Source organism: Phacochoerus africanus, chromosome 1 (assembly GCF_016906955.1).
Source record: "Phacochoerus africanus isolate WHEZ1 chromosome 1, ROS_Pafr_v1, whole genome shotgun sequence".
Taxonomy (NCBI): domain Eukaryota; kingdom Metazoa; phylum Chordata; class Mammalia; order Artiodactyla; family Suidae; genus Phacochoerus; species Phacochoerus africanus.
In genome coordinates, this window is record NC_062544.1 from 288895626 (window position 1) to 288919692 (window position 24067).

A 24067-nucleotide genomic window follows, 5' to 3' on the forward strand; every position below is an offset into this window, starting at 1 on the left:
TATATATACATTATTTTTCAAAAGCATGGATCATACTGTGTCCGTTGCCCTGTAACCTTTCCCATTGAATATTATGGAGAAACTTTCATGCCAGTGGGTGTGCATCTGCGTTATTTGGTGTGTGTGGTTTTGGTTTTTGGCTAACTTCTTATGGAAATACAGTTTTCACCCCCCATACTGCACGGTCATGAGTGTACAAAGAATGAAGTTCTGCACAGTGGACGCCCGTGTAACCAGCGCCCTGGTGGCCCCCCCAGGGAGGAGGCCCAGCTTCCGAAACTGGAGGACACTAGCCTGGTTCTGGAAGTCGTATGAGTGGAATGTTGTGAACACGCTGTGGACCCAACGTTTGTGTCCTCCCCAAATTCATGTGCTGAAAACGAACCCCAAAGTTGTCGAGCTGGGAGGCGGGCCTTTGGAGGTGATGCGGTGGGAGGGTGGGGCCCACAAGGGGACCAGTGCCTTCATTATAAAAGGGGCCCCACCAGGCTCCCGCCCCTGCGGCGTGTGAGGGCCCAGCGAGGAGGTGAGGAGGTGTGAGCAGGGCAGCAGGTGGGCCAGGCACGGAGCAGGTGGGCATCGCGATTAGGTGGGCACCTCCACCTCTGAGAGCCCGCGGCCCTGGCCACATGGTCCAGGACAGTGTTCCGTGTCTGTCCTCTCCAGTTCCCGTGTTGAGACTCGCCTGTGGGCTGCATGCAGTGTGGCCCACTGCCTCGCTGCTGTGTGTCTACTGCCACATGCCCGCGCCGTTGAGGTGTCTTATTCCGCTGTTAGGTCGCCTTCCACATTGAGCTGTTACGGCTGGTGTGAAGGTCAACATTTCTGTGTTTGGTGCACGTGTGTGTGTACACGCTTCTGCCCAGTACACACCTAGGTGTTCCGCTTTCCTAAGAAAGACAGTTGTTCAACGTCAAAGAACCTGCATCACTACAGCAGCACATGAAATACGCAAAGCTCCTCGGATTGACACTGGCTCTTGTCTGTTTCCTGGTGGGTGTAGGGTCTGAGGATGCAGTTCCCTGATGGTGATGCGGCTTCCTCTATCCCTGCTCATCCGGATGCCCTGCTTTTGAAAAGCTTGTTCAAGTTCTCTGCCCATCTTACTTTCAGCGTTGTTTGTTTCTAATTAATTTTGCATAGGTTCTTGATAAAATCGGGCTAGGATTCCTTTGTCATACATTTATTTTGTGAAGATCTTTTTTGCCTTGCGGCTTATTGTTCACTCTCTATTTTGATAAACAGAAGTTCTTAAGTTTTATATTGTCCAATTTAACATTGTTTTTCTAAATATTTTTTTATTTTTTAAAAACTGCAGCATTTATTTGTTTGTTTATTGGCTGCGCCTGTGGCATGTAGAAGTTCCCAGGCCAGGGATGGAACCTGAGCTACAGCAGGTACCCAGGCCACCGCGCGACAATGCTAGATCCTTAACCCGCCAGGCCACGGAACTCCGATGTTATTTTTCTTTCACTGCTTTTTCTCTCCTGCTTAAGAAATCTTTGCCTTCCAGAATCATAAAGATACTCTCTAATATTCTATTTTATAGCTATATTTTATTCCTTTCGCTAGAGCAACGTTGATATAGGGAGGGGTTAAGATTTATTTCCCCATGTGAGGTAAAAGCGTAGATCATTAATTTTCAACCTTTTTCCTTTTCTAATACATGCATCAAAACCTGAATTTTCCTCTAGAGCGGCTTTAGCTGCAACACCGTATTATGATGTATTTTCAGCGTCATGCAGTTCCAGATGTTTCTAACTTCTGTTACGGTTTCTTCTCTTGTGCCGTGGATTATTTGAAGTGTGTGGCTTACTTTCAGAAGGTACTCTTTTCTCGTTGTCTTTCCTTATTGCTCTCTGTCTTAATTTCACTGCGGTCAGAGAATGAACTCGTGTGATTGCAGTCTTTTGAAATTTGTCGACTGTTGACACAACAATGCCAGTTGCATTCATGCCGTATTGAAAGGCGAGTGCGTCTACTGTCGTTGAACACAAAGCTCTAAGTGTGTCGTTTGTCTTGTCCAGAGAGTTGGGTCTGGCCTGGTGCTTTGTCTGCCGCTTCCATCAGCTGCTGAGAGGGAGGATGTAAACACTGACCCGGTCAGGTTGGGCCGTCAAGACAAAACTCTGTGGGCGAAGTGGCTTCAGCAAGGGAAGCCCAGGACCAAGATCCCGCCGGTTTGCTTCCTGGCGAGGGCCCTCTTCTTGGCTCGCAGCTGACCGCCTTCTGGGTGTGTCCTCACAGCGGGCGCTCAGGCGGCTCCTCGTAAGGTCACTAATCCACTGGGTCAGGGCTCCACCCTTGTGATCTTATTTAACCTTTGTTCCTTCCTTGAAGCCCCATCTCCAAATAAGTCAGGTGGGGGCTGTGCCATACAGCGAATGTTTGTCTCCCCACACATTCGCATGTTGGAATCTAATCCCCAGTGCGATGGTATTTGGAAGTGAGACTTCTAGGAGGGGATGAGGTCACGAGGATGGAGCCCCATGAATGAGATGAGTGCCCATAAAAGAGGCCCCTGAGAGCTCCCTGGGTCCCTCCCTCCATGAGAGGACACAGCAGGAAGACTGAGCCAGGAAGTGGGCCCACACCAGACCCTGAATCTTCTGGTGCTTTGATCATGGACTTGCAGCCTCCAGAATGTGAGATGACCGTTTCTGTTGTTTACAAGCCACCCGTCTGTGATGTTCTGTAACAGCAGCTCAAGCAAAGACGCCTTCAACATATGAATTTGGAGGGATGTGGTTTAGTCCATAGCATTCTGCCCCCTGGCCTCCCAAATCCATGCCCTTCTCACATGCAGAATACGTTCATTCCATCCCAGCAGCCCCAAAATTCCACTCATTCCAGCCTCTACTCTAAATTTCAGTCTCATCTAAATATCATCAAAACCAGATATAGTGAGACTCGAGGCAGATTCATCCAGAAGCAAAATTCCTCTTTAGCTCTGACCTACGGAACCACGCAAATTATGTGCTTCTAAAACGCAGGGAGAGGAGAGGCATAGGCCAGCCACGCCCGTTCTGAAAGGGGTACTTGGAAGGAATGAGAGGGTGTGGCTCCAGGCAGGTCCGGACCTAGCAAGGCCGTTCCACCAGTTCCCGTGGTGGACAAAGTCCTCTTTGGTCTGACGCTCTGCCCTCTGGCCCACTGGGGTGGCAGTGACCCTTGTGCTCAGGCCACCCGAGCAGCTCTCTGCGAGGGCTCCATGGTTCTACCGCCAGGCCCTGGGCTGGGGCATCCTGCTGCTCTGAAACCCAAGAAGCAGCTCCCTGGCCTGTGGGCCCCCGAGTTGCCGCTGGTGGTCAGTCTTCCTTTTGCCTGAAGGGTGGTTCGGTTTGCAGCGCAGCAGCTTTTTTGCGGTAGAACCCAGCGTCCGTGACTCTCCTCCTCCTGCCGTTAATGTCTACTCTTTGGATGTCAGCAGTTTTATTACATTTTCAAGGAGCTTCTTGAATCTGTGGGTTGATGTTGCTTGTCAGTCTTAGAAAATTCTGAGGAGTTCCCATCGTGGCGCAGTGGTCAACGAATCTGACTAGGAACCATGAGCTTGCAGATTCGATCCCTGGCCTCACTCAGTGGGTTAAGGATCCGGTGTTGCCGTGAGCTGTGGTGTAGGTCACAGACGCAGCTCGGATCCCGCGTTGCTGTGGCTCTGGTGTAGGCTGGCAGCTACAGCTCCGATTCGACCCCTAGCCTGGGAACCTCCATATGCCGAGGGAGCGACCCAAGAGAAGGCAAAAAGACAAAAAAAAAAAGAAAAAAGAAAAGAAAAGAAAAGAAAAGAAAATTCTGAGTCATTCTTGCTTTGCATGTTGTTTCTGCCCTAGTTTCTCTCTTCTATGTATTAGGTTCTCTTACGCATTTGTTGGAAACGACTCACTGGGCTCCACACGAGTCTCGGTCTTCTTGGTTTTCCGTTCTTGACGCCTGTGCTTCCGTGTGGCGACTTTCTACTGACCTACCCCCTCCCCCACCCTGCCCTGTCTCCTGGCCTCTGTGTCCGATCCTGAGCTCCTGGGCACTTCCCTGGTATTGGCCACGGCGGAGTATGGGTCTCAGGACACAGAGCCCCTGCCTCCCGCAGCCTCTGGGAGACACCACGCAGATGGTCTGGTGGGCCGTCCACCTGGGGGAACATCCAGACCTGAGCCACAGGACGGGGCTCTTCTTGGGGCGTGAGTGGGAAGAGCCCTCTGCGGGAGGCTGGTGTGCAGTAGGGCGTCTGTGGACGCTGAATGAGGGCCGTGGGTGTGGCCCCTGGAGGCTCTGCAGCAGTCCTGCCTGGTTGGTGACCTTCTTCAAACCACCCAAGGCCAAGTGGCGGGCGGACCTGCCAGGGGTTCCGAAGTCGCGGTGGCATTTGGACCAGCCTCAGTAACGGGGTGGAAGCCAGAGCATGTTTGTGTAATCTGCGGACCCTCCAAAGGGACAGCAGACGCTTCCTGAGCTTGGAGCTGGACGGTGGGTCCCCGTGACGAGGGCCTGCAGGAAGCCAGGGCCACGGGCAGGCCGCCCTGGGGTCTCTGTCCAGTGACGCGAGAGGCCGGTGTCTACAGACAGTCGGGGGGCAGGTCTTGGGGAGGAAGTTCAAGGAGAGGGCAGAGGTCAGGAGCAGGACCGCACTGGATGGCGAGGACCTCGTGGGCGGTGAGCAGGGATCGGAGGTCCCCTCTCCTCACCTCTCCTCCCCACCACCCGGGTCGTGTCTGAACGGAGAGGAGCGGGCGCAAACGACTGGCGCCTTGGGAGGGTGTCTCCCTGGCTCTGAGGAGGCTGCTTCCCAGCCTCCCCCCAGCCCCCGTGGGCAGGGCCTGCAGCCCCTCTGCCCGGTCCTCCAGCTGGGCTTCTCTGCAGCAGAGTCGGGAGTGACAGGAGGTTACTCTGCAGGGAGGCCTCAGTGCTGGAGCCTCATGGCGCTGGGACCCCCAGCAGGGCTGGGACCCCCCCCTGCCCCCTGGCCCCACAGTGCCCAGCCCCCACTCTCCGAAGCCCAGCTCCTTCCCACCTCGCTCTGAGATGACGGCTGTGCTCTGTGTCCACAGAGAAAATAAGCAACCTCCCTCTGGAGAGCAAACCCCAACAAATGGCGGGTCGGGGACAGCTGCGACGGGAAAGGTCCTGATGTTTACCCCAAGGGTGACAGAGGCTGCTGGTCTGGGAGTAACTCTCAGAGGGTGGCCAGCAGAGCCCTCTGTCTCAAGAAACTTGTGTAACTGTGCCTGGACTTCTGATGGCCAGAACAGAACTTTGCGAGGTGGTCTTCCCAGCGTATAACCCTCAAATTTGACTTGAGTTGTGTTCCACCATGTCTTTCTAAGATCAACCGATTCATTTTTCATTGACAGGCATCTCCTGCAAATAAATGCAAAGCAAAACCAGACGGGCACCTGACCCCCACGGGCAATGAGGGTGGACCTGATTCTAGAGCCAGCAAACCGCACGGGTGACATTGCTCAGACCCGAAGGGCCCCCTCCGCCTGACTCTCTGCTCAAACGTTCCCTCCCCAGACGCTTTCTCTGTGCCCTGTCCGCATGTGGCGCTCGGTCACCGCGCTGTTGCCTTCTCCCCAGTGTGTGACACAGGTGCATTTAGCTGTTTGCTGATTTTCCTTTTCTCCGTGTAGGTCCCCCAAGGCAAGCTCGTGTCTCTCATCTCGTTTTACCCCAGTGCCTGCCTCCTGGCAGGTCCTAGGGGAATGTTTGTCGAGGAAAAAACTGTGCTTGTTACGGGAGCAACAGAGAACAATGTGAGTAGGCCGAGGCCAAGTAGCCAAAAATGAAACCAGACAGAGCAAACAAAAGCAAGGAAGTGCAAGAGCCTAATCGATTCTTATGCCAGATAGTGTTGCCAAAATCTCGGCTGCCTCTGTGCACTGATGCCAAAGAGAAAGCAGAGACAGAGCTGGAGGAAACAGAAGAAGTAGCTTTAATTGCCAGGCAGAGGGGACACACAGGTTAGTGCCCCAAGGCCCGTGCCCTCCTGGAGGGGTAGTGAGGAGTCGGGTATTGTTGGAGGAGCGGGGCATGGTCAGCGCCCGGACATTTTCCCCACTGGTAGGCGCGGAGGTCACTGCAAGTCACAGCGCCATCAACCTTGAGGTCCCCTCTGGTCGGGGGTCTGCGAGTCACAGCGCCATCAACCTTGCGGTCCCCTCTGGTCGGGGGTCTGCGAGCTTGTGGGCAGCATACAGTTAACGCCTTCCACCCAGTGGGGCTTCAGCACCCGCAGAACAGCTCCAAGGACACGGCTCCGAATGTTGTCTGTGGTCCTTGAGGGAGAACTAAAGGTCCTCGACTTTGCTGAATGGCTAAACTGTACTTATTTTGTCTTGCTTGCCTGTTTTCCTTTTTCTCTGTATTTTCTCACTTCTCCAATTAAATTGATTCTTTGACTATAGATAATAAGGCAGGTGGAGGCCTGAGTTGGGGCCACCCTGGGAAGGCCTCAGGGTCCTGCTTGGTTATGGAAAGACACACTGTGGTTGCAGACACAGGACTAGACGCAGTGGCAAGAGCAGCGGCACAAAAAGTGCCTGAGGCGTCAGCCAAACTTGTTTTAAAGCAAACTCTGTGACTGTTTCACATATGCTTTTTTAAAGCAGGTTTTAATTTACATATCATACACTTTACCCACTTAGAATGTCACTACTGTCGGAAAACAGCACAGCCTGCAAGTTGAGGATCCTGTGTTACTTGGTGGGCGTTCTGAGGACTTGAGGACTTGGGCTCTGAGGGGCCCCGAAAGGCCAGGGAGGAGCCAGCCACGAAGCCCAGGTGGTGGGACATGGAACGATTACTGTTGGTTAAGGAAAACCCAACATTTCAAGTTAAGGGATCTAGTGCTTTTCTGTGCCTGGGAAGATGCAAGAGTCTGGGCCCACTGAGGTCCTTCCTTTGCTGTGCGCCCGGGCTGTGTGCGCCCCGGCTGCGGGGCCCACATTCTGTGCTCTCCCCTCCTGAGTCCCTCAGGGCTCACTCTTGGCGGCTGGGCTGCAGTGGCTGAGGCTGTGACATCCTTTCTTTACTGATGCAGCAGCAGCATTTTCACTCACCCTACATTCAGAGAATTGTGCAGCCATCATCACAATCTAATTTTAGAATATTTCTAACTCTATGGATTTGCCTATTTGGGACATTTCATATCAATGGAATCCTACAATATGTGGTAGTTTGTGACTGGATTCTTTCATCTAGTGCAATGTTTTCAAGATCACATTGAGTCAGGTTCGTCTGCTCTGCGCGGTCCCCCTCGGTCCTTGCCTGCATGCAGCAGGGTTAGGACGTGCGGCCGAGAAGCGCTGCAGCGGCTCCGGGCCAGAGCCAGCGGGCTTCCCAGCGCAGGGCGGGAGGCCGGTGGTCTCTCCAGGCAGGAGCTGGCACCTTGGAGGGACCGGTTCTGGGTCGGAGGGACTTTCCCCCGGAACCAACACCGCAGTGTGGCCGCTCCGACGGGGCTCCTTTCGCCAGCCGTTCCTGCTGGCTGCCCCCGAGGTCGCAATCTTGAGTCGGGTAGCCGTGTCCAGCGAGTTCTATGTAGGCGCTCAGAGAGCGCGGGCCGCCCTGGGTAGGGACGGCCGTAGATCCCCACATCACAGGCCCTTATTCTCTGGCCCCAGGCCCACAGATGTCCCCCCCCCCCACCGCTCCGCCCGCCGGCCATGGGCGTGGAAGGGCTGTGTGTTGTTCTGATCTCTGCATGGGGGGCGTGTTTGGATCCTCTGACTGGTTCCTGGAGGGAACAAGTTCATCGGGAGGTGCTCCGGGGAGCCTCCCTCTGGTACCTGCATGTGTCCCCACCGTTTGATCGCAGGCCTCCTGTGTGGGGTGACCATACATGGTCTGCTTTGAATCCCCGGGGCTGAGTCCTGTCCTATCCCACCCGACAATTGTAGCACATATCAAACTTCATTTTTTTTACGGCAGGACGATGGTCCCCGTTTGTTTATTCCCTCATCTGCGAGGAACATGAGGGTGCCCCCACTTTTTGGCTGTTATTATGAATAATGATGTTAAACATATTCATGTACAAATTTTTGTGCAAATATTTTCATATCACTTGGGTAGCTTCCTGGGGGTGAAATTGCTGGTCATATGGTAACTGTATGTGTAGGTTTTGAGGAACTGTCAAATTAATTTCCAAGGTGGCTGCACCATTTTATATCCTCTCAGCAGCGGAGGAAGACTTGCATTTCTCCACATCCTTGCAGCCCTTGTTTTGTCTTCTTAAATAAGTGTTATTGTAGACACCCGTGTAGGTGTGAAGTAACAGCTCGTTGTGGTTTTGCCTTGCCTTTCTCAAATGACTAATGATGTTGGGTGTCTATTCATGTGTTTTTGGACCACTTCTGCATCTTCCTTGGAGAAATGTCTATTCAGATCCTTTGCTAATGGTAAGAGTTCTTTATATATTCTGGATGCAAGTCCCTTATCAGATACGTTATTTATAAATATTTTTTTCCATTCTGTAGAGTTGTTTTTCACTTTGTGGCACAAATGTTTTTAATTGTGATGATATCCGATTTATTTATTTTTCTTTTGTCACTTGTGTCATTGGTGTCATAACTAAGAAGGCTTTGTCTAACCCGAGGTCATGAAGATTTACTCCTGTATTTTCTTCTAAGCATTTATAATTTTAGTTCTTACATTTAGGACCCATTTTGAGTTGATTTTTGTGTATGGTGAAAGGCGTAAGGAAGGTACACAGCTTCGTTCTTCTACTCAGGGATCCTGGTTGTCCTAGCACCATCTGTTGGAAAGACTATTCTCCCCATTGAATCGTTTTGGAGCCCTTGTGGAAAAGCAGGTGAGATCACATAAAATGAAAGACAATGACATGATAAAATAAAAGAGAATGCAAATAAGTGAAGCAACCATCAGCTTAGGAAAACAAGAAAGAGAATAAAGATAAATGAAGCAACAATCAGTTGAAGAAGTTTAAAGCAGGAAGAAGCTACAGATAAAAATGAAAGCAGAAATTAGTTTAGAAAGATAATAACAGAAAGATATCTAGAAAAGGAACAAATATTTGGAAAGTAGAAAACATTTCTAGATAATCCATGCCTCAAAGAGTGGGAAGTTAGAATCTCTTTTGAACTGAAAGAAAATGAAAATATAGCATACCAAAATTTGGGAGATGAAGCTAAAGTAATACTTAAGGGAAATTTATACCATTAAAAGTCTATATTATAGGAGCTCCCATTTATACCAAAGTCTATATACCATTAAAAGTCTATATTAATGTGGTGCAGCGGTAATGAACCCAGCTATTATCAAGGAGGACGAGGGTTCGATCCCTGGCCTTGCTCAGTGGGTTGAAGGATCCAGTGTTGCCATGAGCTGTGGTGTATGTTGCAGATATGCCTGGGATCTGGTGTTGCTGAGGCTGTGGTGCAGGCCGCAGCTGCAGCTCCAATTTGACCCCTAGCCTGGGAACTTCCATATGCCACAGGTGTGGCCATAAAAAGACAAAAAAAAGAAAAAAAAAAGAAAAAAAAAAGGAGCCTATATAATACTTAGTGCCACAGAACCATACACTAAAAAATGGTTAAATGGTATATTTTATTTTACGTACATTCTACCACAATAAAAGAGTCTGTGTTAGAAAAGAAGAGAATTCTCAAATTAAGAATCTCAGCTTTTACCTGAAGAAACTGAAGGAGCGGATTAAACCCAAAGTAAGTTGAATAAATAATAAATATCAAAGGAGAAATCAGTGAAGTAGGAAACAATAGAGAAAATAAGTGAAACCACAGCTGTTTCTTTGTGATTGATATACATATCGGGGAGCAGGGCTTCAGCCATCCCACGTGACCGCAGCCACACTGCCCGCTTCGAACCCTCCGCGCTGTTGGGTCCTGCCCTGCCCAGTCCCAGGAGGCTGCAGGCTGCCTCTCTCTGTGCCCAGGGCATGGGCAACCCTCATGTCACCTGTAGAACAAGTGCGTTGTTGCAGAGACGGGCACCTTTCCTCGCCACATTGTAACCGCAAATGCGCCCCCGGGTACCGCCCGCTGCCTTCTTCCGCTGGGTCTGAGGCCCGAGACAGCGGAGGGCTGTTTCCGGAGGGGCAGCGTGCTGCGTGTCTCTGGTCCGGGCTGAGTCTGGGCAGGTTCTCGTGAAGACTGGAATCTGTGTGTCTGTGGGTGGCTGTGTGCGTGTCAGTGCGTGACCTTGGCCCTGGCGTGGGAAGCAGCCCATCCCGGGCAGAGTCTCACGGGCTGTGGTGACGCCTTTCACGGCCCCCTTGGCTCTGCAGAGCTCAGTTCCCAGAGAGCCCCTGGCAGCAAATCTTCCGTCACCCATCCACCAAGGGCTGCGCTTATGGTGCCATTTTGGTACTTTTTTCATGGGCGTCTTTAGAGAACAAACCCGCTGTGAGGGTCCCAGGCAGCAGCCCAGGGAGGTGACGTGGTCCGGCGTGTGGGAGAAGCAGGCGCAGTCCTGGGGGCCCAGGTGGGGCCAGGGCTGCCACGGCCCCGGTGAGCCTCGGGTTAAGGCGACGTTCGGCCCGGGGCCCTGCTGTGTCGTTCTGCCATCCCAGTCCTTCACATCCTCGAGCGGACAGCTGTGAGTGTCTGACCCCAGGGGCCATGAAGCGATCTCAACATTGTGACAGGAAGGCCTCATGAGAGGCGCACTTGGCTGGCTCTCTACAAAACATGCTCTCGCCCTGCCCCAGGGGTCCAGACAGGGCTCGGGGCTCCTTTCTCTGGACTTCAGCTGTCAGGGGCAGCAGCACAGCGGGGAGCGATAAATGCGCGTGCAGCCGCGTGAACTCAGATGAAACTCTAGTGCGGGAGCCGCCAGCCCCACCATCTCTCTGCAGGTCTCGGAGGAAAATCACCCCGAAGGGCTCACCTCGCCCGGCAGGGGCTGCCCCCCCCCCTGGTGTGGGCGCAGAAGACCTGCCGCTGGCGTTGCGCCTGCACCCCGGCCAGTTCTCCCTGGGAGTCCTCTGGGTGTGGCCAGACGGCTGCTCACCTGCGTGGGACCCTGACCCACAGCGAGAGGGGCGGGATGCAGGCAGCTGAGGGCGGTTTTCAGCCCAGTGGGGCCGAGGCGTCCTCAGAGTTGCATCTCACCTGGCGTCAAGGACAGGAGCGCCTTCCCCACGGTGGGCCCAGCACCACGCAGGTGTGAGTCTGAACAGGGCAGGCGGAGTGCGGATGTGGAAGGCGCAGGACACTGGCCCTCTGGGTGGATGGGAGCCTCTGTCTGTCATCAGAGCCTCTGTCCTGCCACCACCGGAGGGCAGCCTCACTCAGGTCCGAAGCTGGCCTCCACGCTGCGTGGCCCTCCTGAAGCCCGCTGGTGCCTGGGGTCCTTTGCCTCGCGTGTTTGGCGGCTTCTCAGAGCTGGGGGCTCTCGAGGTCCCTTCAGTGAATTGGAACCTGGAGGAAACTGGGTCAGTCTTTCCCCTCAAGCTGTGCCTTGGGTGCTGGCAACCTGTGTCCATTCCCCTGCCTTGCAAGAAGAGCAAGCTGGCCGTGCGCGGGGGAGGAGGTTCTTGGGTGGCACCCCTCCCCAGGCATGAGAGGGGGTCGACGTGAGGACAGTTGTGACCCCCAGCCGGGGGTGACCCCCAGCAAGGCCTGGGTGGGCCTGGGTGGGTTAGGGCTGGATGCTGCCTTCCCCTTGTCTGCAGATCTCCCGCTGGACGTTAGACGTGACCTGGTCTCCGTCAAGGCCCAAAATGTTGACGAAATGTTGATGAAAGCCCCCCTGGGACTGGCTGGCGTCCCGGAACCCCACTGCGTGACCAGTGTGGTGTGTGTTTGTGTTCTCGACTGCTCAGGTGCCAAGAAGAGCGGCTCTGATTTCACGGAAACGAGAAGAGGACACAAAGTGACCCCGTGCAAAGGCCAGGAGAGCCTGGACTGGACCTGGAGAAGGACGAGGGGAGGAGGACCTGCTCCAGGCTGCGCGGCGCGTCGTGGGAACATCCCTCAGGCTGCTGGCTGCAGCCTGAGCACCAGAGGTTTGCTGGGATTCGACTTACACGTTCGTTTTGGGTTTATGTGTAGTTCACATTAGTATATATCTAAGTTATGTGATAAAACTAGTTTAAATTGATGTTAGTTATTCATGCAAGAAATACTGGCAAAGACGCATGTCCACAGCTTTGCAATGTGGTGAAAACTGACCAGGATATGATGCATTGTGCTGTGAAAACCGGTACTCTCATCCCCTACAGCCAGATTGGGATAGCTGCCTATTTTCTTTCTTTCCTTTTTTTTTTTGCTTTTAAGGACTGCACTCATGATGGCATGCAGAAGTTCCCAGCCTAGGGGTCGAGTTGGAGCTGTAGCTACGGGCCTACACCGCAGCCACAGCAACTTGGGATCTGAGCTGTGTCTGTGACTTACACCATAGCTCACGGCAACGCTGGATCTTTAACCCACTGATCGAGGCCAGGGGTCAAACCTGTGTCCTCATGGATACTAGTTGGGTTCGTTTCTGCTCAGCCACAATGGGAACTCTGGTAGCCGCCCATTTTCAGGTGGACTTGACCTCCACAGCCCATGTGACACGGACAAAGTGAGGCTCAGGTATATGGAAATGCATGGAATCTGCAAGGCTGGAGACGCACGCCATCCAGCCATGGTCCAGTGTCCCTTGAGCTCCTTTAAGCTCTTTGCTAGCTGGCTCCATTCACACTCATGAGCGTGGGTGCCCACAGAGCCTGGAAGTCACATTATGCCTCTTTTATAGGTTAATAAACGGAGCTTGAAGAGGTTAAGAGGTTTCCCCAAGGTCGCCCAGCTGCCAGGCAGGCACCAGACTGACCATGTGTTGTGACAGGCGCTGGAGTGGTGGCTGGTGATTTCGGGTGTTAGGCGGAGGCCCCTTGTGGGCTGGAAACGTGGTGGGGCTGGGCTGGCCCCGGCTGCCCCTGCATTGCTCTCAAGTCCTTGCTTTCTCCCTAATGCACGCACCTCATTTGAGCTATTCTGCTCCACTGCACATACCCAGAGGGCCGTGACTAATGCTGCTGGAGCTGGTACCTCTGGGGAAAGAAAAGAACCAGCTTTGGGGGAAGACGGGCCGCATCAGCTGGAAGTAAAGTAAGTGTGGCCTGGGAATGGGTTCCATTTTCAAAAAAGGAAAATGCAACTTTATGGACTCACTGGAAGTGAGTGCCTCCTCTTCCACATGAGCTCTGCTGGTCCAGAGCAAAGCAGATTATGGTGACGATGGCGGGGGTGGGGGGGGGAGCGGGGGGAAATGGCCAGAGTGATGAGCACCAGCATTCACTGCAACTTTGGAAGCAGGTACCATCACGGCAATTTTAAAGAACAAATTGTTACCTCTTAAAAAAAATGTAAAAGTGGAGGTTGAGAGAAGCTATAATAGGAGTAAATGTGTTAGTTTTTAAGGTTCTAGAACAAAATTAATATTAAATGATTTTTTTTTAATGGCCGTACTTGTGGCATATGGAAGTTCCTGGGCCAGGGATTGAATCCAGGCTGCAGCTGTGGAAATCCTGGATCCTTTCACTGGCTACACTGGGCTGGGGATTGAACGCTTGCCTCCGCAGCAACCTGAGCCGTTGCAGTTGGAGCCTTAACCCACTGTGCCACAGGGGAAACTCCTTAAATGACCTTTAATAAAATAAATAGGAAAACATGGCCCCAACGCTCAACCATTTACTCTCTTTTCCATCCGAGAACACAAGTTCATCTCCCAAATTCACCCCCAAAAGTGGGGGCAAGCATAACTTCAACACTTTTAGCAATACTTTTAGTGATTTGATGTTTCGTATTGTCCTTTTCCTATTTGGGGAAGCTGTATTTGTTTAAACATTCTCCCTTAAATTTCCTTTTACAAGTCCCTTATTTGTCAAGGGTCTGCAGGGAAACGGCAAAGCGGGTGTATATGCGTCTGTCTGTCTATATCCACATCTTCTCTATCTCTGTTCTCTCTCTTCCTCCTCCTCTTCCCTCTGTTTTTTGTTTTTCCTTTTTTTATTGGCTTTTTCCGTCTTTTTGCCATTTTCTTGGGCCGCTCCCGCGGCATATGGAGGTTCCCAGGCTAGGGGTCGAATCGGAGCTATAGCCACCAGCCTACGCCAGAGCCACAGCAATGCGGGATCCGAGCCGCGTCTGCGAGCTACACCACAGCTCACGGCAACGCCGGATCGTTAACCCACTGAGCAAGGCTAGGGATCGAACCCGCAATCTCATGGTTCCTAGTCAGCTTCGTTAACCACTGCGCCACGACGGGAACTCCTTTTTATTGGCTTTTTAGGGCCGCACCTGTGGCGCATGGCAGTTCCCAGGCTAGGGGGGTTGGATCAGAGCTACAGCTGCTGGCCTCCACCACAGCCACAGCAATGCCACTCTTCCCCTCTGTTTTCAGGAACTGGTTTGTGTGGCTGTGGAGGCTGGCACGTCCAAAATCGGTTAGACTGGCAGGCTGGAGACCCAGGAAGAGGCGACGTTGAAGTTCAGGTCTGGAGGCAGTGCGCTGTCTGAATTCTTTCTCCTCGGGGTCAGGTTTGTTCGTCTGAGGTCTTTAACAGATTGAATGAGGCCCTTCTGGCTGGGTAGGATTATCTGCTTTGCTCCACCTGCTGATTTAAATGTTAATCACACCTAAAAGAGACCCTCCCAGAAAAATCTAGGGTAATGTTTGACTAAATATCTGGCCATCACCTGCCTGGCCAAAGTGACACAGAATTAGTCTGCACAAGTTTCATTAGCTTATTCTGAAAAAAAAAAAAAAAAAAAAAACCCCAAAACCCCTATTTAGTTATTTAAACATTCTTGAAAAGAAAACACGCTGCATGTAATGGAGCATCTAGAGCTGACTTGGAGACGACAAATGACCGGCAGCCCGAGGAAGCTGGATGGGAACTGGGAGATCTGTGGGGGGAATGACTGGGTAACTGGAGTGTCAGGGACGGGACAGCCACACGCGCAAAGTGGGGAGAGAGGGCTGAGGCCTGTGGTGAGGACACGCTGACGAGGCAGAGCGACAAATGCCGTGTGTGGACCATGCTGGGTCCTGACAGGCATAAAACCAGTGTGAAGTAGCATTTTCTGTTCAGACAGTGTGGAAAGTGTGAACTTGAACTGAGCACAAGCCGATAGTAAGAGACGACGGTAAATCTTCACAGGTTGGAAACGCCATTACGGTTAAGGAAGAAAATGTCCTTTTTAGTTTGAAATGCAACGGATGTTTTTGCAGGTGAAATAACACGACGTTTGGGATTTCCTTGGAAGTTACTCCAGCAAAAGGAAAGGTGAGGATAGTGAAACCACTGCGGCCAAATGCTCATGCATGGTGAGTATGGGTGATGCACACGGGGCCCACGGCCCTTCTACCATTGCGTGTGTTCAGAAACTTTCATCGATAAACATTAAAATAAGTAGATCCATTAAGTATTAAAATTTCAAGTTTACATGTGCATATAGATACAAATAAATCTATTAAAATATTGTTCTGATTTTCCTTATCAAAAATCTTATATAGTTTGAATTTGTGTCGGTAAAATTGCATTGGTTGAAATTCGTTTAGGCGTCATTCAAGTGCGCTTTATAGTTTCTTTTCTCCAAGACCAAGGTCACAAGCTGCCTAGTTTGTTACATTGATAAACCCCAGTGTTCTCTCTACACCCCCATCTGTCCACTAGGGTGTAGATTTCATTGGGCAAACGATTTCTTTGTTCGCTGATGAACCCAGCACAGAAGAAGGTCCGAGAGGAGAAGAAAGACTCACTGTAACATAACAGGTGGACCTTCCCAGCCATTAGACCACCAGGGGCTAGAAGCTGGCAGTAAGGGCTCTGGCTCTTTTTCTGCTTTGAAGAAAGAATTCAAAAATAGTGAATAAAGTGTTTGTTAGGAGAGAAGGCTGAGAAAGAGGGAGAGAGAGGGAGAGGGAGGGAGAGAGGGAGGGAGAGGGTGAGATAGAAGGGGAGAGAGGAGGGGAGACAGGGAGAGGGAGGGAGGGAGAGAAAGAGCAGGCTTTGGGGTGGCTTAAGTCATGACGGGTGAGAGGTGTGGCACTGGCCTCACAGTGTCACTGTCAGGCCAGGTGAGCCTCCAGGGGATATGCAGCCCCTGTGACACTGACCTCAGCTGCACAGCAAGCCCTTCAACCCCCAAACCAGCAAGCGAATAAGGTGGAGCTGTTTTAAGGGAACAACCCCATTTGTTCCAGCCCAGCAACTGCAATTAAGTCCTTGTTCCCCAGAGGCATTGGGAAGCCCCTGGAAAACGATGAGGCTGGGGTTGAAGGCCTGATACTGCTTCCTGCAGTCTCCTTCTTTCTTACAGGACCTGGTGGCATTGAGAGGGTCCAGGGTGAATACAGAATTCCCCCCTATCAAGTAAGAAAAAGCCACTCCAAAGCTTTCAGTGACAATCTTGATGGCATCAAGTCCTAACACTCTTCAGTGACCAAGGACTTTCCTTGGGTAGATTCCCTAACTGTGGCCATCCGTTCATTGCAAGTTGGGTCTCTGCGGTCCTCGAGACACACAGGTGAGCGAGACGTGAAAGGCCTCCCCTCCCAGAGCGGGGGATCCTGCAGAGGGAGGTGTTCCAGGGCCGCTCAGCAAGCAGAGTGAGATGAGCGTGGTGGTGACGAGGTGTGGATGGGAGTAGCTCTGGGCGGCCAAGGAGGTTCCTGGGGCTGACATTTGGCCGATCCCGAGTTCGGACGTGGTCTAAAGCGCCATGGAGTGCCAGGCGCGTGTGGAGGGCAGAGGCCTGACCGGATCCCGGGTGTGTTTGGAGAAGGCCTCTCTGGCTGCATAAGGAACAGGCTGGTCCTGGGGGCCGCGAGGCGAGGCGGAGACCAGGGTGACTGGGACCAGGTTCTCTCCAGGACGGTTGCCCCAAGATCCTTCATTCTGTCATCCACAGAGACAGTGTTCCATATAAGGTAACATTTACCGGTTTCAGGGGTCAGGGCCTGATATTTCAGGGCCGTTTTTCAACCCACAGCTCCACAGCTGAGGGCCCTCTGACTGTGACATGGGCTTGAGCCTGAGGGGACCAGCAGAGGCAGTGCAGGCCCCTCAGCACTGCTGCCCACAGACCCCTGAACCGCTGTAAATGAGCCTTGTTTAAACCACTGCGTCCTAGAGAGGTTTTTAAGGCAGCAAGCTCACCGACACAGGGGGCTTCTGCTTGGTTAGCAGTACTGAAAGCCGCTTCTCGTTCCTCCCGCTGGGTCTGATTTATTTTCACAAAGTGCCTTTTGCAGTCATTTCCTCAGTAATCAGAGCATCCCTTTCGTTCCTTTCCCACACCCGCCTTTGCCTCTTGTTGATAAAATCATGAGCCGAATTTTGTGAAATAAAATCAGACCCCTACAGGCAAGATAAGGAAGTGGCAAACACCTCTTTGGAGTGACGCTGTTTAAGGGTTTGTGTGTACGTGTATGTGCTTCTTCTCTAGTCACATATCACACAAATGTGACTGTTTCGAGACACACAATGGACTATGACAGTAAGTAGAAATCTGGTTATACAAAAGGTTATTTTCTAGGTGTGATCATATTAATAGCACAGGTTTTTGCCCCAGCATGAGCTCATGAAATTCTCTCCAGAACCAGACGTTGATTGCATCGCCAAACTGTCTGTGAGTTGTGTCCTCTGGGGAGCGGCATTGTCCAGTGTCTGTCCCCATGTCCATCCAAGCCCCCCTCATCCTGTAAAACCCTGTGGGAGTCCCCCAAAGAGACTCTGAGGCACAGAGGCGGTTCTGTGTTGTTGGATGAGAATTTTTAGGACACAGACGGCATGTAGCTTATCGTATGTGGCTGTAGGCAGCTTTTCTGCTGAGATCCAGACGGCAGCTGAGGTTACCCTGTTCTTTGAGGCTGAACATGGCCTTTGCTCAGAAAACTTATGTCAAGCTTCAGAGCCATCCTGGAAGATCCGTAAAACTCCAGGTGTTCTGTCCTCTGCCTGCTGTTGTTGGCTCACCTGATTCCTCTAAACGTTGCCTTTTCGTATCTCTCCCGCTGTCACCATTCTGTCCCTGGCTTTTGAGCGCAGGCCTGTGTCCTCGTGGCTGGGCAGCGGCCTGTCCTGAGGGCGGAGCGAAGCAAGGTGCTGTGGGGACAGCCTTGGCAGCGCACGCAGCCCCCGCCCCGGCTCTGGGTGCCTCTCTCTGTCCTCACATCGTTCCTGTCCCCTGTCTTCCCACCATAAGATTGGGTTTTTCCTCAGATGAAGTCATTTTTAACATCTTTGTTTCTCTGACTCCCTTCAAGACTTGGCAGCCAAGCTTTTCACACCCAGAGTGGATTACCAAGGTTTTGTTTTTTTTTCCCAGTAGAGAAGACCGTCCATTTCAGAGAGACGTTAAATCACCTCACGAGTCACATCAAATGTCCTTCCCCTGCGCGCGTGCACACACGCACACACGCCCCCCCCCCCGCATCCCGAGGGTTAAAGTCAGCATTTGAGGCGTGGTCCTTGTAAGCCTGCAGAGATACCTGTGCGGTTATCACTGAGGTTTTCTTGGTAATAGCCAAGTACTGGAATAAGCTCAGCCCAGCCATGGGAGACCTGGAGAGAACTCCAGGACACCCCCAGAATGGGGAGCTGTGTAGCTGCCAAAACCCCAGAAAACCTCTGTGCACTGCTATGGCCTGAGTCCCAGGATATATTGTTAAGTGACAATAACAAGGAGCAAAAGAGTGTGGATGTACGCTGCTCTTTGTGTGAGAAGAGAGAATTTAGATACACACATGTCTGTATTACTTTTTCCAAAGGAAACGTGTGCCAGATAGACCAGGCACCAGGGAAGATGGTTGTCTCCAGGGATGGTGGGGACAGGCTGCCCCTTGGACCCGGCCTGCCCTGTCCATGGGGCCCCAGTTAGTGCCTTTGTCCCTTTAAGGACGTTATTCCAAGTAGCCACGCAAATCTGTTACCTGGAAGAAAGAGGAAGGCTGGAAGGGCTCCTTTGCACTTTGAAAGGCATGCCATGGTCACAAACACTTTTCGAGCGTCGACGCCTTTTTTCTTCTCCACACAGCCTCCGCGGGTCACCTGCTGAGTGACAAGAGTGTCACTTTATGTACAAGCAGAGGGAGGCCGACTCTCAGGAACAAACGACAACAACCATAGAAATGGACAAGGTTATCAGCCCTCTTTCAGGTTTCATTTTCGTCACTGGAATCCCCTGCATGGAGCCACCGAATTTCGGTCATGGAGCTTAGCGGGAGCAGCGGGGTGCAGTGCTCTCAGGCTTCCCGCCCAAAGCACCGCAGCCGGGCCCAGCGCGAGACCAGCGAGGGGCTCCCACTCCAGAGAGCACGGCCTCGTGGGTTCGGCTCGCTGTGATTTCTGAGCACTTTTTTTCCGTGACATAACCAAAGCCTTCCCTCTAGGGAGCACTTGGAGGTACGGTGACGTCAGAGAGGACGGCAGTCCCGCCCTGGACGACAACTGCTTTTCCCATCACCTTTCTGCAGACGGTGGGCCACCGCCCCTGGCCCCCCCCCCCCCCACCGGGGGCCCTTCACCAGCCCTGCCCGCGCGGCCGCACCGCCACCCTCTGCCGGGCCGCCTCCCCACGAGCCGGACGCTCCGCACGACTCCGCTCCCCCTTCCCCGTGAGGGGCCCGGCCTCCCCGCGGCCCGCCCGCCCGCCCCTGCGGTCTCACCCGAGGGTCTCAAGCCTCTCTCCTCAGCTCCAGACCTGCGATATAGATACATGGGCTTTAATTTATAGGTCTTCTGTTTTTCTGGAGAACCCTCATACTCAGCTTACACATAACTTATCAAAGTCTACTGGTGTCCGTGTTTTACCAAGTCTAATAAAGTACGGCTAACTTGCATTTCTTGAACTTATTTATCGTCTAATTATCTTGAATGTTTCCTCTACATGAATTTAGAACCACTTCGGATGGTGTTATACTTTTTGTTGCACCTGTCAAACACGATTTAGATGACTTGTGAGGAGAAGGGCTATTTCATTTCCTCATATATTTTTTGTTGTTGTTGTTATTTCTTGGGCCGCTCCCGCGGCATATGGAGGTTCCCAGGCTAGGGGTCCAATCGGAGCTATAGCTGCCAGCCTACACCAGAGCCACAGCAACGCGGGATCCGAGCCGCGTCTGCAACCTACACCACAGCTCACGGCAACGCCGGATCGTTAACCCACTGAGCAAGGGCAGGGATCAAACCCGCAACCTCATGGTTCCTAGTCAGATTCGTTAACCACTGCGCCACGACGGGAACTCCTTTTTTTTTTTTTTCTTTTTCATTTCCTCATATTTTTGATTTTACCATGGTCTTTCTTCTTTTCTGATGTTCCAGAGTTTCCTCTGTTACTGTTCCTTTTCTCTTCAAACATCTTCCGTTAGCCAATTTTTAGGGTAGTTCTGTTAGTGATAAATTCTCTTAATTTTTCTTCCTTTGCTAATGTCTAAATTTCCTCTTTATTTCTGAATGATATTTTTGCTGGACATAGCAATTTGCATTAACATTTCTTTTCTTTCAGAACTTGAAAAGGTAGTGCTACCCTCCTCCATGGTTTCTGATTAAAAAAAAAAAAATCACTGTCATTCAAGTTGTTTTTCCACTGCAGGTAGGTGTTATCTCTCAGTTAGTGTTTGAAGGTTTCGTTTATTTGCTTGTTTTTGTGTTTTGTTTTTTGTTTTTGTCTTTGGTTTTCATAAGTTTGGCTATATGTGTGGGTATGGCTTTCTTTGACTTCATCCTGTTTTGGATCTTCTCAGCTCTTGAATCTATAGGTTTATGTCTTTTGCCAATTCGGGAAGACTTTAGACATTATTTCTCTGCGTATTTTTTCAGATCTGCCCCTTCCTTTTTTTTTTTTTTTTTGAGCTCTGATGGCACATATATCACATCTTCTGTTACAGCTCCCTAAGTCCCTAAGGCTCTGCTAATTTTTTTCAATCTACTTTCTCTCTGTTTAGATTGTGTAATTTCTCTTGTCCTACCTTCCAGTTCACTGATGCTTTTCTTCTTCTCATTCTCTCGTTTTTGAGCCCATACAGTTACATTTTTATTTATTATATTTTTTCTGCTCTAAACTTTTAATTTGGTTCTTTATATTTTCTATTTACTTGCCAAGACTTTTTTTTTTTTTTTGAGAGATGTATTTTATTCTTTTTTTAGAATCTAACAGGGCTAACTCTATTAGTTTTTTTTTTCCCCACTGTACAGCATGGGGACCAAGTTACACATACATGTATACATAATTTTTCCTTTCATTGCTGTGTTGCAATGTAAGTATCTAGACATAATTCTCAATGCTACACAGTGGGATCTCATTATAAATCCATTCCAAGAGCAATAGTTTGCATCCATTAACCCCAAGCTCCCAATCCCTTCCACTCCCTCCCTCTCCCCTCAGGCAGTCACAAGTCTATTCTCCAAGTCCTTGATTTTCTTTTCTGTGGAAAGGTTCATTTGTGCTGGATATTAGATTCCAGTTATAAGTGATATCATATGGTATTTGTCTTTCTCTCTCTGACTTACTTCACTCAGGATGAGAGTCTCTAGTTCCATCCATGTTGCTTCAAATGGCATTATGTCATCCTTTTTTAAGGCTGAGTAGTATTCCATTGTGTATATATACCACTTCTTCCTAATCCAATCATCTGTCAATGGACATTTGGGTTGATTCCAAGTCTTGGCTATTGTGAATAGAGCTGCAATGAACATGCGGGTGCATGTGTCTTTTTAAAGGAAAGTTTTGTCTGGATATATGTCCAAGAGTGGGATTGCTAGGTTATATGGTAGTTCTATGTGTAGATTTCTAAGGTACCTCCATACTGTTCTCCATAGTGGTTGTACCAGCTTACAGTCCCACCAGCAGTGCAGGAGTGTTCCCTTTTTGCCACACCCCCTCCAGCACTTGTTATTTGTGGACTTATTAATGACGGCCGTTCTGACTGGTGTGAGGTGGTATCTCGTGGTAGTTTTCATTTGCATTTCCCTAATAATCAGGGATGTTGAGCATTTTTTCATGTGCTTGTTCGCCATCTGTATATCCTCCTTGGGAAAATGTCTATTCAGGTCTTTTGCCCATTTTTCCATTGGATTGTTGGCTTTTTTGCTGTTGTGTTGTATAAGTTGCTTGTATATCCTGGAGGTTAAGCCCTTGTCCATTGCATCATTTGAAACTATTTTCTCCCATTCTGTAATGGTTTTCTTTTTGGTTTCCTTTGCTGGGGAAAAGCTTGTCAGTTTGATTAGGTCTCATTGGTTTATTTTTGCTCTTATTTCTGTTGCCTTGGGAGAATGACCTGAGAAAATATTCATGAGGTTGATGTCAGAGAATGTTTTGCCTATGTTCTCTTCCAGGACTTTGATGGTGTCTTGTCTTATATTTAAGTCTTTCAGCCATTTTGAGTTTATGTTTGTGCACGGTGTGAGGGTGTGTTCTAGTTTCATTTCTTTGCATGCAGCTGTCCAGGTTTCCCAGCAATGCTTGCTGAATAGACCGTCTTTTCCCCAGTTTATGCTCTTGCCTCCTTTGTCAAAGATTAATTGACCATAGATGTCAGGGTTTATTTCTGGGTTCTCTATTCTGTTCCATTGGTCTGTATGTTAGTTTTGGCACCAGTGCCACACTGTCTTGATGACCGTGACTTTGTAATATTGCTTGAGGTCTGGGAGAGTTATGCCTCCTGCTTGGTTTTTGTTTCTGAGGATTGCTTTAGCAATTCTGGGTCTTTTGTGGTTCCATATAAATTTTTGGATTGTTTCTTCTAGTTCTGTGAGAAATGTCTTGGGTAATTTGATAGGGATTGCATTGACTCTGTAGATTGCTTTGGGTAGTATGGCCATTTTTACAAGATTAGTTTTTCCAACCCAGGAGCATGAAATATCTTTCCATTTTTTTACATCTTCTTTAATTTCCTTGATTAATGTTTTATAGTTCTCTACTTTCCGAGACTATTTTTTTCATTTATCTCACATGTGTTCATAATTGCTCACTGAAGCATTTTTATGATGATTGCTTTAAAATCTTTGTTAGGGAATTCTAATAGTTCCTTCATCTTGTGTTGGCATCAATTGACAATCCTTTTTCATTCATTTCAGGCTCTTCCTGGTTTGTGGTATGACAAATAACTTTCCATTGAAACCTGATACTTTGGGTATTATGTTAGGAAACTCTGGATCTTATTGAAATCTTCCATTTTAGCTGGATTCTCCTGACAGTGTCTCAGCAGGGTAAGTGGGAGCACTGCCTTATTACAGCCAGGTGTGCATTGAAGTCCAGGTTCCCCACTTGGCCCTCACTGACACCTGAAGTAAGGGGCGCTCATTATTTCTGGGCAGGAATGTGAGTTCTGGCTGTCCATGAGGCTGCCACAGATATGAATCTCTAAGAGAGGTTGGAGTGGCTTTTTGCTCTTCCCCACCTGGCCTCCACTGACACCATGACAGAGCAGGGTGTGGACTCATTACCACTGGGTGGCATGAAGTTCCTGACTGCTCACTAGGCCTCCTCTGATGCCACCCGAGGTGGGAGCAGGAGGTGTGCCTTATTGTTGCTTGGAGGTAGTTGAGGTCCTCATGTGGTCTCTCTACTGACCCTGCTGGGTTTGAGGACCTTGTTAGTAACCATTGGGGTAAAAGCCCTGGCTCCCAATCTGGCGTTCTCTGAATACCCCTGAGTGGAGAATCTGTGATGCCTGGAGAGGGTGACTCCTAGGTCTTTGCTCACCTGAGTGGCACAGGGCATCAGTATTTTCTGTGATGTTTTGCTGGAATACAGTGACTATGTTTAAAAGTTTTCTGTCTTCCTAGGCTTTTTTTTTTTTTTTTCTGATTAGAGGGAGCCAATTTTTGTTGGAGATTTCATAAATCTATGCCCACTGATGTTGGCTTCTTCATCAACTGAAAAAAATAAGCAAAATGGGGACTCAGTGCTGTGTTTTTCCTTGGGTCCCAATGTCCCTAGTTGGTCTGTATTATTCTTTCTGCTTTAGTCTCCTTATGTGTGTTTATATATACTTTACAGGATTTTTAGTTGTACTTAGTTAAGGAATAGAGCAAAAAGTCTAATCCATTTTCCCAGAAGTAAAAGTTTGTCTTAATTTTTAAAATGGAAAATCA

The 24067-nt window shown here is 50.1% G+C and overlaps 1 long non-coding RNA gene across 1 annotated transcript; it reads left to right on the forward strand.

Annotated features, from left to right (window-relative positions):
- The first annotated feature begins 12447 nt into the window (after positions 1–12447).
- Positions 12448–15387, forward strand: LOC125113774 (uncharacterized). Its single transcript, XR_007131591.1, has 3 exons — positions 12448–13070; positions 14365–14456; positions 15196–15387. It is a non-coding gene; the product is annotated as an uncharacterized LOC125113774 (long non-coding RNA).
- Positions 15388–24067: the final 8680 nt, after the last annotated feature.